The sequence below is a fragment of the Necator americanus genome, chromosome I, assembly GCF_031761385.1.
Source record: "Necator americanus strain Aroian chromosome I, whole genome shotgun sequence".
NCBI classification, from domain to species: Eukaryota; Metazoa; Nematoda; class Chromadorea; order Rhabditida; family Ancylostomatidae; genus Necator; species Necator americanus.
The window spans coordinates 13,548,294-13,553,906 of record NC_087371.1 but is presented as its reverse complement, the minus strand read 5'-3'; positions in this window follow the sequence as shown (position 1 = coordinate 13,553,906).

Sequence of the window (5,613 nt, the reverse complement as noted above, 5' to 3'; positions counted from 1 at the left end):
GTCAAATTTTGCATAAAATACCACCTCATTTGTCGAACACACACCATTTCCTGGAGCGATTACGCAATGCGAGAGTTGAGGGCAACTGCGTAATGGAGTCCTCTGATGTAACCTCACTCTACACGAATGTAAAGAACAGTGAGGCGCCGCAAGCTCTCTCTGAGATGATAGATTTATATGGTAGCAACTGGCCTTAGTAAAACTCGCATAATAACACTTATCAAGGAGTGCCTGAATTGTAATACCTTCAGGTGGTCGAGAAATTATTTCGCGCAACTGAGATGGCTAGCAATGGGTCAACGATTAGCACCAGTACTGGCGATCTGCTTCATGAGCAGAATCGAAGAACCAGTGCTTTCGCGTAGACCCATAATGTATTGCAGATACATTGACGACTGTTGCATCATAACATCTACACAGTTCGAAGTGGACGAGTTTCCGAATACTCCACCAACAATCGCAATACATAAGACTCAACCGAGAAACTCCAAAAGAAGGATGGCTTCCTTACCTCAACACACAAATAAGTGCTTCAAATGGCATTATTAGAGTAAAGTGGTATCGCAAAGAAAGTTGCAAGATAATCTTATTGCACGCCGAATCTGCACATCCGACTGCAGTAAAACGCGCAGTGATTCGTAATATGTTCAAAACCGCCAGTGAAGTATGCACTGGCAACCAATAATGACACAAATCACGAAGACTAGCTTTAAAAATCACATGTGCTAATGGCCATACAGTACGTCCGTATTACCGAAGAATACGCACTGTAAATAGCAATGTTCCGCGCGAAAACAAAGTTTCTCCTTGTCCTCCTTTTATCTCTGACAGTGTCGGTGCCGCTGTTCAGTGCAACATTATCCAAGCACAATTACAAGATGATGTGATCTTGGTAAATCTCTCAAATGCAAACATCAAAAGCCAGCTTGTTAGAAACAGATTATATGATAGTATAGATACTGCATCTGTGAAAGCTGTGTTATTTGTCCTTACAGAAAAACAGGCGACTGCGCACAAATAGAGTTAATATATGAGATTGAGTGCTTGATGTGCAATGCAGCTTACATTGGGAAGACCTGTAGGAATGTTGGGGATAGGATTACTGAACACATGGCAGGAAAACGACGAAAAAGTTTGATAACACCACCAGGAAGGCACAGACATGAGGCCCACAACGGAAACTATTATGTTGTGAAATGCGTTATACTGGCTCACGAAACAGAAATATCGGCAGCAAAGACGATGGAGGCGTTTTGGATTCTTAAAAGAAACCCTTCAATGAATAGTAGGAATGATTGCTTGTCGATAACGAATGAGTTCCTGCCACTTGTACCGCTCTGTGACCTATAACCGCCTGATATTCTGTGTGTAGATCAAATCATCTATATCGTCGCTGGTGATCTACACGCAGCAATACTCATTCGCTGGTACGCTGAGTGACAAGTGCGTGCAACCAGCCGCGCCACATCCGGTGGAGCAACACGTAAGACCATTTTCAATGTAGATGGGTTTCTGTTTTCACTACCCTGAACGATTATCGACACACTGACCCAGGGTAATGTGGTACTTGACGGGATAAACGTAGCATTGCTCCAGTCATCCTCTATTTAGGCCTCTGAAGATGGCGAAAAAGCCGAAACATGAAGCAAATAAAAAGGTTCCGTCTAAAAACCTCGCGAGCACACTATCAGAAAACACTAATGATTACTGCGACAGGCGTGCATTTATAGTGATGTTAAACGACATGAAGTACGGTGCAATTGTGTAAGCAGTTGCGCTCGAAGCGACGTAGTGGAGCATAGCGGTTAAGATCATGGTAGATACCATGCTAGTACCACAGATCGCTGCAGTTCGCGATAGTTCCACCTCAATTTTAATCGCTTCCTTCACCGCGCAGCCTCGAGTATATCCAACTGCAGCGAGTTTCATGTAGTTTCGATCTGACTATAAACTACTTTGTGATTGCTTGCCAGAGAGCATACGTCCTTTGGGCGAATGACACTCTTTTCTGAAGACAACGCTTCCTAGATGGAAATAAAACAGCTCTGATCTCCATGAATTTCCATTGGAATAAGATAAAACAGAAGCCCCAGTCGCTCAACATGTCGTTTTTCATTGAACATGTCTTCCTTGAAATATTTTTCGCATGTGATTCGAAAGCTACGAATCTTCTTACTAATTATTCTTTTGTGTCAACACTTACCTTTAGACGTAAGGCAAAATAACTACCATCTTACTTGCAATCTTTTTTAAATCACCTATAAATTTGTGAAATCATAAATGGGCCTCTCAAGCAAGTACCTTGAGACTTGTAACGTCAATGTAGCCGGAGACCATTTCAATCACTTTCACGTGAAGAAATTTTAACACTTTACGTATCACATCAGGCAGATGGCAAGTGAAACATCTATTTACTTAGCAAACAGAAGTAGAAAGAAGCAGTTGTGTGGACAACCCTCTCTTTTCGCCTCTGTTTACAAAGTAAATAAATGACAGACGTTAAGGCTGAAAACAAGTCCACGGGAAAAGAAAATTGATGCTGTGTTACACTGCTCAAAAATTGCGCACAGTACAATGATAGCAGTGCATGAAGCCGATGCCCTCTCTGGAAGCGTGCGCCTATGCTAGCTGCAGTACTCTGGTGTAACCATTTGAATCCCTCATGGAGCCAGTTAGTCTGAGGAGGTAAACCTTCAAACTTTAACACGTGAAAGTGATTTATATGGTTTCCGAGAATCGCATGGATATGTTCGCAAACGACCGATTGAACGCACTTCTCGCCCGACCGAGATCCTAGATTGTTGAAGTGTCCGCCGACGCCAGAAAGTCATAAAATGCGGTGCGACGGGTCCACTGGCGTCAAGTTGGTGCGCCGACGCGAGAAAGCTATAAAGCGAGGTGAGATGGGTCCACCGGCATGGAATCGCTGCGCCATAGTATAGTACTACCGCGCAGTAAGTTGTCGTGTGAATGTCGCACCACTTTTGACTACCATGACTCCTTTGTGTCTTTTTTCGTTGCACATTTGCCCAAAGCTGATAAAAAAGAAAGTGAAACCCGAATGAAACCGGCTGCTTAAATAGTAGCCAACAGTTTACACCTGACAATTAACGTTATCATTATCACTACGATGATGATGTTCACGTTATTTCATGTTAAAACATGCTGTGATAATTGTTGGGGGAAAACCCATACTTTGAATAATGCTCTCAAATTGTGTCTATTATGTGGGTATCGAATGAATGTTTGAAACTGAAGTTTAAAGAATTTAGAACTTCTCCAAATGTAGAAGAATGTAGAAGTGGCGCGTTTAGAGAGAATCTATAAAATCTCTCGCCTATATTTAGAAGAAAAAGGAAGAAGAAAACGATGTTAGAAAAACACAGTCCCAATTTTACAGAAAATGTCACTACTATTAATTTTCATCCATCAACAAAGGAGAGGGAAGCGTTATTATATAATAGCGCGCTTAGTCTGTGTGTTGTGTGTGGTGCGTGTGTTGTGTGATGTGTTGTATTACGAAGTTCCAAAAAGAGAAAGGTCCCACGGTGTCGGATTGCGGCGCTAGCACCAGTAAGCTACAAAATAGGATGGGACGGGTACAGGTACAGTACGGCATCGCATTGCTGCGCCGGCGTAGTAAAACGGTAGAATGGGGTGAAAAGGATCCAACGACGTCGGATTGGTGCGTCGGCAACAGAAGGTCATAAATAGCGTGGAATCAGTCCCGCGGCATATCGTGCGCAGGGGCCGCAAAACGGTACATTGGGTTGGGATGGTCCAATTGCGTGTAAATGGTGTGCCGTTGTGCAGTGGTATCGCGAAATTATTTCATGTGGATTTGGCAAAAAGTAAATAAGACTGTGAACCGTTTCATAGCCATAGCCACTGCACGTGTTGCGCTTCACCTCTATGGCTCCTCCGCGTATCTATTTCCTTGCACGTTCGCCTAGGTTTGATAGCTTCTTTTCTTTACATATTGAATGCATGCAAACGACTGTCTAATTAATAGCCAACAGTTTATGTGATTTGACGTAGAACGTTATCTTTATCAATGGGTTAATGATATTCACCTCATTTCATGTTAGCACATCTTTCTGTTCTGATTTCTGAGAGAAAAAAAGAAAAAACTCATTCTTTGAGTAATGTTTTCAATTGTGGAGGTTTTAAAGAAATACAGATGTACAATCGAGTTTGAATTTGATTTCAAATGTAAAACTGACGCGTTCAAAAAGAAAACTACGGAATTTTCCACATATGAAATCTTCTGAGGAAAAAAATGAAGAAAGCATCGACAGAAAAAAAAACCAATTCTCACTTCATACAAAATGTAACTACTTTCTTGTTCTTTCGTTCGCTTCGTCTCCCTTCACTGATCAACTTCTATTGATCAGTGAAGGGGGACGAAGTAAACGCCGCTTTAGCTGGATGTTCAAACTGGTATATAATCATGCTAAATAATAACGGGCTTATTCTGTCACGTGTGCGTGTATGTGTGTGTGTGTGTCAGTCAGTCAGTCAGTCAGTCAAGAAATTCGAAAAAGGTGGTGCGACGGCGTCGTAGTGCGGTAGAAGGAGGAGAGACGGCTCCAATGGCGTTGGATTCCTGCGCCGGCGCGAAATAGCTATAAAAGGGGCTGCGACGTTTTCCAGGGCGTCGGGTTGGTGCGCCGGTGCCAGATAGCCATAAAATGGGGTGCAACGGGTCCAGCGGCGTAGAATTGTTGTGCCATAATGCAGTATTATCTTGCAGTGACCTTGTGTGCATGTCGCAAAAGGTAGATGGGACGTTGCAACCGTTTCATATCAGTGGCCATTGCGGGCGTTGCTTTCACCTCTATGACTCCTCCGTGCGTCTGTTTCCTTGCACGTTTTCCTCAGGTTGCTACTATGCCTTCCTCAGAAAGTGGGAACACGAATGAAACCAGCTGCTTAAATAGTAGCCAACGGTTTACATAACCTGACGAGGAACGTTATCTTTATCAGCACGATGATGTCGTTCACGTCAATTTATGTTAAACATCATTACTGTAATAACTGTTTGGGGAAAACAGAACGAACACTCATACTTCGAGGTATGCTTAAAAATTGTATTATATTATAACGGAACCGAGGGAGTGTTTGAAGCTGAAGTTTGAATATTCTCAAAACGTAGAGACGACGCGTTTAGAAAGAAAACTATAAAATCTTCCGCTTTTATTTATCGTAAAAAGAGAGAAGACGTTATTAGAAAGACAGAATCCTGATTTTGCAGAAAATGTCACCACCATTAATTTTTAATTAATTAATCAGCGTTGCCGAACGAAGAGAAGTAAAGCGCCACAAGAAGTCTGAAGTCCGTCTTCAGCCTGACATTCGGACTGATAACGCGATAACTCGCATAGTTTGTGTGCTATGTCTGCGGTGTGTATGGTGTACGTGTGTGGTATGCGCGTCGTCTGAGTGGTGTTTGTTCTGTGTGCGGTGTACAAACAAATCTGTCAATGAGAACCTGTGAAACACAAGTAGATCCGTGAGATATGGTTTTTTCCATTGGAATATGATCTAGTTCGAAAAAAGAAGAAAAACCTAATGGTTTTTACAGCAAGGTTCTAGACAGATGTATAAAGTATA